Here is a 16,435-nt window from a genome sequence, read left to right as displayed (position 1 = left end):
ATCACATTTTGAGGCCAAAGAGGGGTTTGCATTATTCCTTTAGGTGCCTCAATCAAATTATCAGGGCAGGTTCTGCTATAGTTGCTTAAAGAGCTGTTTTCTCTCTTAATGGGTACTGCCTTTTTCCCATTTCATCTTCTATTTCTTCTAGGGATTGTAGTGCTGTGATCTATTGTTGCTAGGGATGACTTCAAATTTTCTCATTACTATAAGGCATTAAGCTGCCAGGTTATGATTCACTTTTATGTCATTTGAGAGTTTCTCTGACTTCTTTAAATTTCCATTTCCCCAGAAATCTGTCTATGTAGTAAAACAAAGAAATAACTGGATGCTGGAATTAACTAACATATTGAAAACACTAAGGATTTGAAACTGTCCTGTCAAGGAAACACAACAGCAGTATGCCCCAGAGCAGCATTTCTCAACCTGTGAGTCACAACCCACAAGTGGGCAGCAAGAATATGGTTGTGAACTTTATAAATGGATCAACACACTTTAAAAATGGATTCTTGGGCTTTTCCCAAGAACGGGCTTTTCCCTTGCAGGCTGGCAGACTTCCAGCCTGCAAAGGGCTGCTTGGGGCCCCCTATCCCACACACCCACCCCCTGCCCCACACTGGGGGATTGGGGCCTGAAGGTAGGGGCATCAGGTCAGGAGTGAGGGGCACTGGGTCAAGACTGGTTGTTGATGTTTACAAATGGATACTGGTACAAAAAAAGGTTGAGAACCACTGCCCCAGAGGAAACAAACACAACCATGTAGAACAGGATGTTAGGGGGATCATGAATTATTAGCACAGGCTCTGAAAACATTTTGGCAACAAAGAAGCTCTCCTCAAGTATGACTGCAGAGATAAGAAAGAACATGGTAATGAGAAACTGTAAGATGCGAATATAACCAGGCCATACAGAATTCTAGCATATAGGATGTTGACTTATTTTTTCAGGCTTTTCTTATGTGATTCTACTCCTGTCAACTGGATGGCAGCTGGACTGTGCCCTTGAACAATTTGACTAATGTAACTACAGTAGAATCCAGGGAAAGGGTAAGCAGAGATGCATGAAAAATGCATATTAGCAGACAATGGAAAAACCAAGAGTGCTATTGTAATCCACTCTTTTAGAGTGTTTTATTTATTATTTTATGGTTCATGTATGGCAGGGATAGTTACATAGTTTCATAGTTTGTAGGGTCAGAAGGGCCCTGAACAGATCATCAAGTCTGATCCCCTGCCCTGGGCAGGAATAAGTGCTGGGATCGTAATACCCCAGCCAGGTATCTAGCCAACCTCCTCTTGAAGACCCCCAAGGTAGGGGAGAGCACCACCTCCTTTGGGAGCCCGTTCCAGAGCCTGGCAACCCCAACTGTAAAGTAATGCCTCCTGATATCAAGTCTGAACCTCCTCTCAATTAATTTGTGCCTGTTATTCCTTGTTATCCCAGATGGTGCCTGGGGGGAACAGAGCCTCACCTATTTCCTGATGGTCATCCCTGGTGAATTTATAGACAGTCACCAGATCCCCTCTCAGTCTTCTCTTGTGGAGGTTGAATAGATTCAGGTCCTTTAGTCCATCTTCATAGGGCCTGGCCTGCTGCCCCCTGACCATGTGAGTGGCCCTCCTCTGGACCCTCTCAATGCTAGCCACATCCTGCTTGAAGTGCGGTGTCCAGAACTGGATGCAGTACTGCAATTGTGGCCTGACCAATGCCGCATAAAGGGGAAGGATCATCTCCCTGGACCTGCTTGTGATGCATCTGTAGATGCACAACAAGGTGCGGTTAGCCTTACTGACCACTTCCTTGCATTGGCAGCTCTTGTTCATCCTGGAGTCAACAATGACTCCAAGATCCCTTTCAGCCACTGTGTTGTTGAGACGGGTGTTCCCCAATCTATAGGTATGTTGCAGGTTCCTTCTCCCTAGACGCAGCACCTTGCACTTGTCTGCATTGAATTCCATCCTATTCTCATCTGCCTACCTCTGTAACCTGTCTAGATCTAGTTGCATTCTGTCCCTCTCCTCCAGCATGCCCACTTCTCCCCACATCTTTGTGTCATCAGCGAATTTGGACAGTGTGCTTTCCACGCCCACCTCCAAGTTGCTGATAAAGATGTTGAATAACACAGGCCCAAGGACCAAGTCCTGGGGAACTCCACATCCCTCCAGGTTGAAAACAACCCATCCACTACCACTCTCTGGATGCAACCATCAAGTCAATTTGCCACCCATCTGACTGTGTAGGAATCAATGCCACAGTCACCTAGTTTTTTTTATGAGACTGGGATGAGAAACAGTGTCAAAGACCTTCTTGAAGTCCAGGTAGATGACATCTACCTCAACATCCATATCCAAGGACTTTGTGACCTGGTCGTAAAAGGAAACAAGGTTAGTCAGGCAGGACCTGCCCTCATTGAACCCATGTTGGTTGCCCCTGAGCATTACCTCCCATGCTGGGCCCCCACAGATGTGCTCCTTGATAATTTTTTCAAAGGTCTTCCCAAGGACTGAGGTGAGACTAACTGGCCTATAGTTACCTGGGTCCTCCTTTCTCCCCTTCTTGTAAATGGGGACCACATTGCCCCTTTTCCAGTCCTCTGGGACCTGGCAAGAGCACCATGAGTGCTCATACAGCCATGCCAGGGGCCCTGCTATGACCTCCACCAATTCCCTCAGTACCCTCGGATGAAGAGCATCCCGACCTGCTGATTTAAACACATTCAGCCCCTCCAAAAGTTCCCTAACTAGATTGTCCCTGACCCTAAGCATGGCATCATGTCCCCTGGGCCTGTTTGTAGTCCTAGTGGGAGAGTTGTCCCAGTCCCTGCTCAGAAATATGGAGGCAAATAACTTGTTGAAGAGATCAGCTTTTTCCTTTGCTGCTATCACCAGATTGCCAAGCCTGTCCTGTAGGGGCCCCACATTACCTAGTGCCTTCTTCTAACTCCCTATGCATTTGAAAAAAGACTTTTTTTTTTTTACTTAATTTTGGTCACCAGCCCTAGTTCTGTCTCTGCCTTGACCTTCCTAACTGCCTCCCTGCAATCACGAGAAACAAGTGTAATCCTCCTTGGTGATAGCTCCTTGCTTTCAGTGATTGTATGCCACCTTTTTTGCCCTCAGGCCCTCCTGGATGCCTTTACTGAGCCAAGGGGGCTTTTTAACACTCTTGCTTCCTTTGGTTCATGTTGGGACTGACTCTCTCTGAGCTCGGAGGATTGTCTCCTCAAGGAACAACCACCTGTCCTGGACTCCCATCTCATTGAGGCTCTGAGTCCCATTGTCTCTCTTACTAATCTCCTTAGCTCATTGAAGTTGGCCCTCCTGAAGTCAAGGACTTTTGCCTTACTGCTTGCTTTCACCACCCTGCACCAGATAGTACATTCCAGCAGATGATGGTCACTAACACCTAGGTAGTTGAGCACCCACAGATCCCTCACCAGGTCATCGCCTGTGACAAGGACCAATGCCAGCAAGGTATTTCCTCTAGTGGGATTGTGTACCTCCTGGGTTAGGTGGAGGTCCTGTATGCAGCGTAAAGACCTACATGAGCATTTAGACCTGGCTGACTAATCCTCCCAGCAGATGTCTGGGTAGTTTAGGTCACCCATGACAACCACATCCCTTGTTCTTACAGCCTCCGTGAGCTGACCTGCAAATTCCAGGTCCTGCTCATCCCCAGTCTGTAGTAGACACCCACTATCAAGTCCCTATCCCCATGATCCCATTGCATTCTAACTCAGAGCACCTCAGTTTGCCACTCTTCTGAACCCATCCTGATCATTGAGGATGTGTACTGCTCTTTAACATACAGCGGTACACCCCCATCTTTTTTTTCCCTACTCTATCCCAATATAAAACTCAAAACAGTTGCAGGGGCCACATATTTCCTTCTAGTACCCAGGTTGGGGGTAATGCTACTGCCTCCCACCTCCACTTTTGGTGGTGGCTGTGTTAACCCAGTGGGTCTGGCAACAGTGGCAAAAACCTCTGCATGGGGATAGCCCAACTCCACAGACCCGATTCAATCTGTGAGCCTTTTGTTTGACACCCCTAACTTATGCTCCACTGTAGGTGTCCTCCAAAGACCTTATTATTTTAGCTCAAATGGGTAGCAGGTCATGCCTTTAGTACCAGATGCCCTGTGTTTAGTTCTCAGTGAAGATTTTTGATGTTGATTGTCATGCTCAAATGCATTTAAGTACTGTGACAAGTAATGAGAAACTTTCCATAACTAGGTAGATTAGGTAAATAGTGGCATTTTATTGAGCTCAAATAGTATAAAAAAAATAAAATACAATGTTATATCAGCCAGGTAGAAACAGATGGAACTTGGCATTCTATTCTTGTATTGAATAAATATTCTGATCAAACTAAACAGTGTAAACTGATAGCTATTTTCCCTGTTAAACTCCATTTGAACCTCAAATGGATCCTTCCTGCAGAAATTAGTATTGCATCATAAGCTGATTATGTGGTGGACCTTTCCTAGTCAACCAAGGGAACATTGCTGTCATGGGTGACTGGTGCCTCCTGACTTGGGGGAGGGGGCGGGGCACCAGTGGCCGACTGCCAACCCCAAGCACTAGTGGCAAAACCAGAAGTGCCGCCAGCAAAAATGGAAATGCCACCGGTGCTTCTCGGGGGGGCACTGGCCAGCTCTCCCCATTCCCCAGCCAGTGAGGGCCAATCTCAGTGGGGGGCATGTGCTAGGCTGGTATAGGGCACCTCACTATGGTGGCATGGCTGGCATGGGGCTCCCAGCAGAAGCACTGAGTCCCCATGCTCCGCTCTACCCTCTGTACCAGGTCCCATTGTCTGGATCATGGAAGCCTCCAGGGGCAGGGCAGCAGGGCAGGGAGCCCCAAGTCTCTAGTGGGCAGCCCACATCCTCCCCCACCACAGGATCTGCTCAGCTCCGTTCCAGCCATGCCATCCTTGGGGGGGGGGAGGTGTGGAGGGGCGGGGCTCCACACTCTGCTCCTGGGTATCATGGCTGCCTTGATTCCCATAGATAAGGGGTTTCATGCTGGGCATGGTGCACCTCTACTGTTGGGAGCCCTGGCAACTGCTGGGGCTCCCAGCTGCTGGGGTACACCATGCTCCACATGCAAATTAAAGCTCAAGAGCAGCCAGCTGTAAAGTTAGTACACATTTTCAAGGTCTAACTTTATAGCTGATTGAAGCTTTTTATTGTGTGAGAAGTACTTTGCACTTGTAGCTGGTATTTAAGGTAATTGTGCAAATAAGCAGTTAGCTGCACAATACCTGTAACATGTAGAGGGGGCCTCAGAGTTGGGCTCTGTGACTACCTACATACTAAGATAGATATTTTATCTATCTGGCTATCTTACTTATTTTGCTTATCTTGTTAAGAATTCAGCAACAAAAGTCACCAATTCTCCAATCCTCAATACCCAATCTTGTAGTAACCTACTGATGTTGAATAGAGCCTTTGTGGGTGATTTTATAGGATTTATGATCAATATGCAAGTAGATATTGTTGACAACATGCCTTATCAGTGCAGTGGCCCTTCAACTCTTCTGTGATATCCTTTTCTAGGTTTAATTGGTTCCTAAGAATATCAAAGTGCCCCATGAAGTTTAGTGGATTCCCTAACTTCCTTCTTGCATCATGCTTTAAATACTCATAGTGCAAGCTGAGGGAAATGTTTGTTTTTTTCACATACAATCTCCATATTTTGTGGTACTGTAAAATTATATGTAAGTGCACACACAGAATTTATTGGTACTTAGTGTGTTCTTTGGGTACTAAACAATTTGAGATGCCAAGAATGCATTTGGAATAATGAATGCCTTAGGATGTTTTATGAAAACCACGCATCCAATTGTTCTCTATCACATCTTCACTTTAATGGTATCATTTATAAAATAATAACCTTGCATGTTTTCTCTCTATTTGGCCTATTTGAAGCATGGAGTCATAACTAGTTGTTTTTTTAAAACAAGAAATCTGGAGTTATATCTACCCAGGGGACCAGGTGTCACAACACTGCCATGCGCAGTGCCTAACATCAGGGTGCATAGTGGAATTCACAATATGCAGGTTAGACGTCATGGCTCCTAATGCATGAGGCAAGTTAGGTGTTGGAAAAATCAGCATGGGATGGTTGGTGCTGTGTGAGCTAGACAATAGAAAACAATAAAGGCTGTGTTTCTTAAAGAGCACCCCAGTCTTCTACTTCTAAGCAAATTGCCCTGACTTCCAGGTTATAAGCTATTCTGTATCTACTGCAGTAGGATGTTGGAGTTCATAGAATCATAGAAGTAGGGTTGGAAAGGACCTTGCAGATCTTCAGGTCCGACCCCCTGGCTGGGCAGGAAGAAAACTGGGCTCAAATGACCCCAGCCAGGTAGGCATCAAGCCGCTTCTTAAAGATCCCCAGGGTAGGAGCCAGCACCACTTCCCTTGGAAGTTGGTTCCAGAACCTAGCCGCCCTGACTGTGAAGTAGTTCTTATGGATGTCTAATCTAAACCTACTCTCCAACAACTTGTGGCCGTTATTTCTTGTTATCCCGGGGGGCGCTAGGGGAAACAAGGTCTCCCCCAAACCCTTCTGGTCCCCCCTAGTGAGTTTATAGATGGTCATCAGGTCCCCCCTCAGCCTTCTCTTGTGAAGGCTGAGCAGGTTCAGGTCCCATAACCTCTCATTTTAGGGTCTGCCCTGCAGTCCCCGGATCATGCGGGTGGCCCTCCTCTGGACCCTCTCAATGTTGTCCACATCCCTCTTGAAGTGGGGTGCCCAGAACTGGACACAGTACTCCAGCTGTGGCCTGACCAGTATCGTGTAGAGGGGGAGGATCACCTCCTTGGACCTACTTGAGATCACCTGTGGATGCACGATAAGGTCCGGTTAGCCCTGCCGACCGTGACCTCGCATTGTTGGCCCATGTTCATCTTGGAGTCAATAATGACTCCAAGATCCCTTTCTGCCTCCATACTCTCAAGAGGGGAGTTTCCCATCTTATAAGTGTGCTGCTAGTTACTACTGCCCAAGTGCAGCACCCTGCACTTGTCAGTATTGAAATGCATCCTGTTTTTGTTAGCCCACCCCTGCAACCTATCCAGGTATTTCTGCACTCTCCCCCTCCCTGCTAACGTGCCCACCTCTCCCCATATTTTGGTATCGTCAGCAAATTTGAACAGGTTGCTTTTCACCTTGTTATCCAAATTGCTGATAAAGAAATTGAACAGCGCAGGCCCAAGGACCGAGCCCCAGGGGACTCCGCTGCCCACTTCCCCCCAGGTCGAATATGACCCGTCCACCACCACCCTCTGAGTATGACCCTTCAGCCAATTCACAATCCATCTGACTGTGTAGGCATCGATGCCACAGTCACCTAGATTTTTAATGAGGATGGGGTGGTTGACAATGTCAAAGGCCTTGCTGAAGTCCAGAAAGACTACAACCATGGCGACACCTGCATCCAATGCTTTTGTGACCTGATTGTAAAAGGCAATCAGGTTGGTCTGACATGACCTGCCCTTAATGAAACTGTGCTGGTTGCCCTTGAGCATCATGCCCGATGCTGGCTCGTCACAGATGTGCTCCTTGATGATCTTCTCAAAGAGTTTCCCCAGGATTGAGATAAGACTGATGGGCCTATAGTTGCCTGGGTCCTCCCTCCTCCCTTTTTTAAAGATGGGGACCACATTGGCTATCTTCCAATCATCTGGCACCTGGCCTGAACACCACAAGCCGTGGTGGCCGTGCCAAGGGCCCTGCAATAACCCCTGCTAGCTCCCTCAACACCCTGGGATGGAGAACATCTGGACCTGCTGATTTAAACACGTCCAGCTCCTCCAGTAGCTCTCTAACACAGTCATCCTCAACCTTAGGTCTTGAGGCATTCCCCTTGAGTCCATCTTGAATCACGGTGGGGGAGTCCTAGTCCCTGCACAAGAAAACAGAGGTGAAGAATTTGTTAAAGAGGTCTGCCTTCTCCTCTGGCGTGACCACCAGATTTCCCAGCGTATCTTGCAGGGGCCCCACATTTCCCTTCTTCATCCTCCCTATATATTTGAAAAAGGACTTTTTATTATCTTTGATCTTGGACACTAGCCCTAGCTCTATGTTTGCCTTAGCTTTCCTAACAGCCCCTCTACAGGTCCGAGCAGTGGAGGTATATTCCTCTTTGGAGATGCCCCCCCCCCTTCCACAGGGTGTACACCGCCTTTTTGGCAACCAGGCATTCCCAGATGTCCTTGGTGAGCCAGGGAGGCTTTTGGGCACTCTTGCCCCCCTTGCTTTTAGTTGGGATCGTCACCTCTTGGGCCCTGAGTATCGTCTCCTTAAGGAACAACCACTCATCTTGGGCACTGAGTTCCCCTGCCCTCTAGAACCCTAGCGCCTCTCCCACCAATCTCCTCAACTCCTTGAAGTTGGCCCTCTTGAAGTCTAGGGCTACCGCCTTACTGCAGGCCCTTGTCACCCTGCGCTGGATGATGAATTTCAGCAAGCGATGATCGCTATTACCCAGGTGGTCAAGGACCTGGAAGCCCCTTACCAGATCATCGCCTGTGGCCAAACCAGGTCCAACAGGGCATTTCCTCTGGTGGGACTGTGCACCTCCTGGGTTAAGCAGAGGTCCTGTATCTCAGCCAGGAACCTCCTGGATCGGTCCGACCTGGCTGACTGCTCCTCCCAGCAGATGTCCGGGTAATTTAGATCACCCATGACAACTACATCCCTTGCCTTAAGTGTTTCTGCAAGCTGGCCCGAAAATTCCTGGTCCAGCTCCTCCCCTTGGTTGGGGGGAATGTAGTAGACCCTCACCGTTACATCCCTCTCCCCACGACCCCCTTGTATCCTGACCCAAAGCACTTCAGCTTGCCCCTCCTCCAACCCCATTTTGCTGGCAGAGGATGTGAATTGCTCTTTGACATAGAGCGTCACACCCCCTCCCTTCTTTCCTTCTCTATCCCACCTGTAGAGCCTATAGCCCCTAATGCTCACTGCCCAGTCGTGGGATGAATCCCACCACGTTTCTGTGATCCCTACTGTGTCTGGGTTTGAACTGGCTATTCTGAGGGTGAGTTCCTCCTCTTTATTCCCCATACTCCAAGCATTAGTGTAGAGGCACCTGAGGCCTCCTGAGGGTGCTCGTGCCTTCCTCCCACTCCCAGGACAGTTGTGGCTTCCTGCTCCTTGGACGTTTATACTTACCTGTGCTTCCCTTCCTCTTGTCACCCTGCGTGCTGGTGAAGCATCCTCTCCTCTCGAAGCGGACCCTTCCCCCGGCGAAGCTAGTTTAAAGCCTGCCGTATGAGATTAGCCAACTTAGAGGAAAAGATACGTCTGCCATTAGGGGAGAGGTGAAGCCCATCCCGCCCCAGGAGTTGTTCTACTTTATATTTAATAAATACCTCCATCAGGTCAGAGAGAGAGAGAATGATAGAGAGAAGGAGGGTGAGCAAGTGAGTGAGTAAAAGCATGAGTCTATGACCTAGTAACATTCACCCAGTGTGTGAGGAAACCTAAGTTCTGGTCTGCAAAATATTTCAGTTGTATTAAGGCAGGGCTTGTCACATGACAAGGGGTACTTGAGAAGGCCCTAGTGGGTAGGCATGGGCAGGCGGGGACAGAGTGCCACCACGTACCATCCTACACAGGCACCGCCAGCCTGGCCAGATGCAGGGGTGGGGGATGGTCATATGTGGCAGCTACCGCCGCTCCACGTTCAGCCGCATTGCAGCCCCCCTCCTCCCCTGCTGGAAATATATTCCAACCTCCCTTTTGCCCCTGCTTGGTGTCCTCCCCCCTTGGCATCTGGCCATGAGCCCTCCCCCTCTCCCACTCCGCACCAGGGAGTGGCCACCAGGGGTACATTGCTCTGTGTCTAGCCACCAGGGGTACATTGACCCAAAAAGGTTGAAAACCCCTTGTATTAAGGCACCTAGGAAGCTTTAATACTGGGGACTTCTTTGCCTAGAGACTTAAGGTACTGCCAAAGTTAAGTAGCACCTGAGCATGGGTTTTGAGGATTTCAAGTTTGAACATGGATACCTAACATGCAAGTCTTGCCAGTATTGTTTAGAGATGTAGGCTTTAATACATATTCTTGACATTCTCCCTCAAAAAGAATTTCTTTGTATCCAGGAGACAAAATTATGCAGAGAAGCATTACCTACAAGCTTATTATAAAATCCTGACTGTGCAGTAAAGATGCAGCTGCTAGCAATTCATCACCTAACTTTCCTTAAGTTCTATTGGTGGATCACTTTAATAGCCACAATTCTGCCAGCAGATGTAGAGATGCCTGCATTTACATACTGCAGTTTCTTTATTTAATGGCTTAAAGCATGCAGTTCTATTTATACATCTGTTGTTGTCTTTTCTTTTGTTGTCATCTAAAAGAACATCAAATGAAAAATTTTTGTCTAGTTGGCAAAGAAAGCCCTGATCTTACACCATCATCTTTTCAGATAGAAACTTGCACTTTAGCAGACTTTCACTGATTGGTATTTGCAGACATTACATTTAGGTCTACTTGACTAGCATTCGGTCAATCTAAGTGCCAAACTGTATATACATTAGGCTAAATTAAATTGGGCAAAAACTGTCTGGCCTGATATAACTTAGTTCACCTGAGGAGGTGTACTACATAGATTGGGTTAACCCCTGCCCAATCTAACTGAATGTATGGACACTTGGAGCTCAGTCCCAAGACTGAGAAAGCCCATCGGCTGGCTGGGCAACCCCCCAGTGGACCCGCCACCCCCCAGACATGCTAGCTCACCTGATACCACCTGCCCTTCTCCCCTAACCCAGCTTACTTGGATCACATTCCTGGTGTGGGTCCCAGCAGCAGTAAACATCTATACAAATGAAACCCAACCTAGGATCATGCGGTTTAAAGTACTGATCCTAGATTACGTCCTGGGCACATATGCACATATCCAATGTCAGTAAGACACCCATTGGTATGTCTACATCCCATCAGGCCATGTTAGGGAGTGCTGTCATGAAAGCATGTCCCACATGCTTGTCCTTACTCTGCATGTGCTGAAGGCTGAAAAAAACAGATCGTGTGGCTGGCAGATGTGTGGGTATACGCCATGCTATAATTTATGGGTAAAAGGGCTTGCACATGCAGATCAAATAGCCTACTTGATTCATCAGAGCAATTTAAGCCACTGCTTAAATCCATCCCTATTCAGCAATATGCTAATGTGTGAGCTAAGTCCCACTGACCTTTTATGAGATTTGAGTATGTCCTTAAAGGCCATAAGCAGATACTAAAAGTTACATTCACTTAAGTGCATTTCAGAATTAGACCTTGAGTTTGTTTATTCTTAAATCATTTTACGAACTGAAAATTCCCTTTTATCTACCTTTGTCTGTTTTACTCATCATTTCATAAAATCTCTGCTTTCTATAGATTAAACATTTTCAAATGTTTTCTACTATCGTTCAGTATTGCTTTATATAGGTCTAGATTTTTTTTTACCTAGCCCTCATGGAAGCTCTTTGGCATGACCAGTTTCCAGATAGTCTCTCTTCTGCTGTGCTGAACCAATAGAAAAACTCTGCTCCTCAGCCAACCAAGTTGAAAGTAATTTGGAAAAATCACAATCTTTTACTCATAATGGGTTTAGACCTCTGTTTGGAGTAGCAGCCCCTACTAACAATGAAGTGAATCCGCACTTTGTACAATTATGGGAAAGGAATTGCCTAAGGATGCAAAATGTTGACGTATTTTAGCTGAAAGCAATAGGTTTTGCCTTTCTTGTAGACCTTGCTCATTTAGAGTTGTTAGAAAGCAAAGCAAAAATATGTTTGGAAGTGTAATGAAAAAATATAATTATAGAAGTGAGTTTCCTCTCTCCTTTTTATGGACAATGGGGTTTCAGAGGCCTTTAATAATAAAGCAGCCCCTTACCTTGCACCTGAAGAGAGTTGGTTAGTGATGAGGCATTTTTATTGTGTCTGGTTCCTGTTTTCCTCTCAATTTCTTTTTTCATAGAAAGATATACTGATTGGATGAAAAACTTTCACTATAGATTAAAATTTACTAGGAAATCTAAACTCAATTCCTTTGATTAATCTTTTATGGATTTACTTTTGTTATGCAGTACAATGAACTAATGTTTATTAATGCCACCTGAGAGGAGGAGATTATTTAGCACTAGAGCTGTGTGATGTCCATACACTAGATGTTTGTCAATTTGTGATGCAGCTGTCAAATAAGCAGGAATAATGTTACTTTTTAGAGCATATAACCGATTCTTAAAAAAAACCCAAACAAACCCTTAGCATCCTTCTCTAGTTCTGATGACAGCTGACTCCAATATAACCAAGTTGGTATAGCATAGGCACATCTACACAAGATGTTTACTGTGCGGTAGCCTAATAATACTGTGCTGTAGCGTGCCAGTCAAAATCTGCGCTAATTAGCTACTGTGCAGTGTTATTATGCTACTGTGCACTAACCATCACAAAAAAACGCCATGCACTAGTGCTACTGTGCAGTAACTGTACTTACTGTGCATTTAGTTAGTACTTCATTAAGAAAGTACTAAATTGAATGTGCAGTAACTACTGTGCATTAATGGATGTGTAGGTGCATCCCATGAGTAGTTAGTTACAGTGGCAATTACTCCAATTCTTCAAATACTTCTGGGTTTTAATATTAATTTTAAAACTATATTCCAGAAAAAAATCAATTTAGGTATTTTGGAAATAAAAAATAAGGTAGAAGAGTTACTATTACATGAAGAACTGGTTTTGATATAGCACCCTTGTTTTACAACTTTAGCACAGATGACAACATTCACCTATACTCTGAAATCAATAGACCTTTCACAGACCCAGGGATTTATGCAGCAGAATCTGATTTCAGGATGAAGGAATGTATATGCAAACAGCAGGTTGCACTCTATTCTGAACATAGGGTCAGTTGGTATTGTGGGGCATGGAACAAGGAAATTCAGAGCTGAGAGCATGCAGATATACAGGCTGTGCCCTGCCTTTGATTTTTTCATCCCTCATAGAAAAGATGTGTAGCAATCTGGGTCAGAGAAAAGAGGTACAATGAGAAAGGTGCTAGAGGATAAAGTTGAGCTATTCCTAACAGCTTCCTGACCCTCTTTCTTCCTTTTCGTTTCATTAATACTATTGAATGCAGGGTAGGATGGCATCCTTGAATGAGTTAGTATCTAAGATACTACTCTACCCTGCCTTCTGCCTGATCTCAGGCAAACACAGCTAACTACCTCTATAAATACTATTGTTATATCTTCTCTTACATTAGACTGTAACTTTTTGGGGAACATAGCTTCCTAGGTGGTACTAGGTGCCTAGCACAATAGGGCCGTGATCTTAATTAAGAGTCTCATAGCATAGCTGTATTACAAATTGATGATGATGTAAAAAGAAGTGTTATGGGAGATGAGTATTATGGGATGAATATTCATAGAAAATGTTGAAGACTATGAAATAGATTTTTGCCTAGGAGACTAGAAGTGACAAGAACTCAGTGAAGATTTGTAAAGCTAAAAGAAACTGATGTATTCATTCCTTAGATGAGCTGTCACACTTTGAAAAATAGATAATATGATTACAAATTAAAGTCTCACTTTTGCAAATCATTTATTTTATTCAGCAAAGTACTTATGTGCACAATAAGTATTAGGCATTTGTTTTAAGTCCAATTTACTTTATTTAATTTTACTTGCTTAAAATTAAGTAAGTGATTAGCTAAGGTTGGATAGGCTGCTGATTAGAAGTATAATTCCTGAAAAAACTGATTCAAAAAGTCATTTGATTTTATTTATTATTGCTACAAGTATTTATACAGCATAGACGTTAATTCTTATGTAAACAAAAATAAATAAAACATTTGTAACCCATTACATGCTATGTATTCAAACTTTTCTTATTTCTGTACCTTTTTGGAACTGATATGCTAGTGCATAGAATGATTTGGGGGAAGAATGGTTAAGAAAGAAACCACAAGTACGTATTATGTATGTTAAATATTTTTGTTGAGAGAGGGCAATTTTCACATTTCTGGAAGATGATTGGCAGAAAGTGTTGTCATGGCACTTCAGACTTCAGAAACTATAGAACTTTAGATGCTTTAATGTACTGTTGAGATAAAGTACTTTCTTGCCATGTGCAAAAATATTTGAGAATTTACTTCTTTTAATTGTGACACCTTAAATGTCACAGGGATGCAGAGAAACACGAGAACACTTTGCAGTCAAGCCAGATGATGCATACAGGTAGTAGCCAGGTAAGTGACAGGTGCCAGGGCAGGCTTAGGAGTAAAGGGGAGGCATGGGCACCTACGGGAGGCCTCAAATGCCTCTACACAAATGCTCAAAGCATGGGGGATAAACAGAAGGAACTTACCCTACTGCTAGCTGGCAAAAACCCAGACCTAGTGGGGCTCACAGAAACCTGGTGGGATTCTACCCATGACTGGGCAGTGGACATCAAGGGCTACAGGCTGTACAGGCAAGACAGAGCAGGGAAAAGGAGCAGTACACATCCTCAATGATCAGGTTGGGGTCAGAGGAGTAAAATGAGGTGCTCTGGGTAAGAATGCAAGCAGGGCGTGGGGAAGGGGACTTGATAGTGGGCATCCACTACAGACCACCTCACCAGGGGGATGAGCTGGACCTGGAATTCTCAGGCCAGCTCACAGAGGCAGTAGTCAAGGGATGTGGTTGTCATGGGTGACCTAAACTACCCAAACTTCTGCTGGTCCTACCACGCACATGGGTTCCTAGCTGGGATACAGAACCTCCACCTAACCCAGGAGGTGCATAGGCCCACCAGAGGAAATGCCTTGCTGGACTTGGTTCTTGCCACAGGCGAGGACCTGGTGAGGGGTCTGTGGATACTCAACAACCTGGGTGACAATGATCATCGCCTGCTGGAATTTACTATCCAGCACAGCGTGGTAAAAGCAAGCAGCAAGGCAGAGGTCCTTGACTTCAGGAGGGCTGACTTTTGTAAGGTAAGAAGATTAGTAGGAGAGGCATTGGGGTCTTGGAGCTTCAATGAGATGGGTGTCCAAGATGGGTGGTTGTTCCTCAAGGAGATGATCCTCTGAGCTCAAAGGGAGTCAGTCCCAATGCGCACCAAGCAGGGCAGGAGTACTAAGAAGCTCCCGTGGCTCAGCAAAGGCATCCAGGGATTCCTGAGGGCAAAAAAAGGAGGCATATAAACAGTGGAAGCAAGGGGCTATCACCAAGGAAGATTACACCTCAAGACTGCAGGGAGGCTGTTAGGAAGGCCAAGGAAGAGATAGAGCTAGGGCTGGTGACCAGAATTAAGGATAATAAGTCCTTTTTCAAATACATAGGATATAAGAAGAAGGCACCGGGTAATGTGGGGCCCCTATAGGATAGGCTTGGCAATCTGGTGATTGTAGCAAAGGAAAAAGCTGACCTCTTTAAATTAATTCTTTGCCTCCATATTTCCGAACAGGGACCAGGACATCTCCACCACTAGAATTGCAGATGGACCCAGGGGAGGCACTGCCATGCCTAGGGTCAGGTACAACCTAGTTAGGGAACTTTTGGAGGGGTGGATGTGTTTAAATCCGTAGGTCCAGATATTCTTCACCCAAGGATGCTGAGAGAATTGGTGGGGGTCATAGTGGGGCCCCTAGCACGGCTCTGTGAACACTCATGGGGCACTGGCCAGGTACTAGAGGATTGGAAAAGGGCCAATGTTGTTCCCATTTACAGGAAGGGAAGAAAGGAGGACCTCAGCAATTATAGGCCAGTCAGTCTTACCTCGGTCATTGGGAAGACTTTTGAGAAAATTATCAAGACATGCATCTGCAAAGGCCCAGCAGGGGAGGTAATGCTCAGGGGCAACTGTGCCCACCTCCTATCTAAGAGGTGCTCCCTAGTGGCCCTCGCCCGACTCAAAGATCGTCTGGGGCCAAGGTCTGGGGTGGGACCCCTGAGGCTACCCTGGTGGATGTTTGGGGTTCCCCTTTTTTTGCCTGCCACAACTTTGATGTTAGCTTCAGTGGAGGGGTTCTCCCTAAGGGTTGCCTTCAGGGCAGCCACGCCATGGGGCAGGCACTCACGGGGCTCCGACCTCCCCTACACCCCGGCCATTCGCCACCTTTCCGTTGTGGGTCTTTGAGCCCTCAAGCGCCTCAGGGTTTCTTCGTTCCCTATCCCGATTTCTTCTGGCCCACCAGCCACTCCAGCAGTGACTCTGGGTTTTTGTCTAAGCTACCCAGGCCCAAGCTCCTCTGCCTTAGCCTCAACTATCCCCGCGCTCAGGTCTGTATCCTACCTGCACCGCAAGTGGTGTGTAATCCCCCTCACCGTGATTGCTAGCAACAAGTGGGTCCCTGTTAGTCCAGTGTTCCCCTTTAATCTAGCAGCTTGTCCCCTCCTAGGGGTCTCATCCAATAGTAGTCCTTCAATAGCCTTCCGTGTCAGG

This window comes from Alligator mississippiensis, chromosome 1, assembly GCF_030867095.1.
Source record: "Alligator mississippiensis isolate rAllMis1 chromosome 1, rAllMis1, whole genome shotgun sequence".
NCBI lineage: Eukaryota > Metazoa > Chordata > Crocodylia > Alligatoridae > Alligator > Alligator mississippiensis.
The sequence above is the reverse complement of the archived record's forward strand: the minus strand, read 5'-3'. Positions refer to the sequence as shown.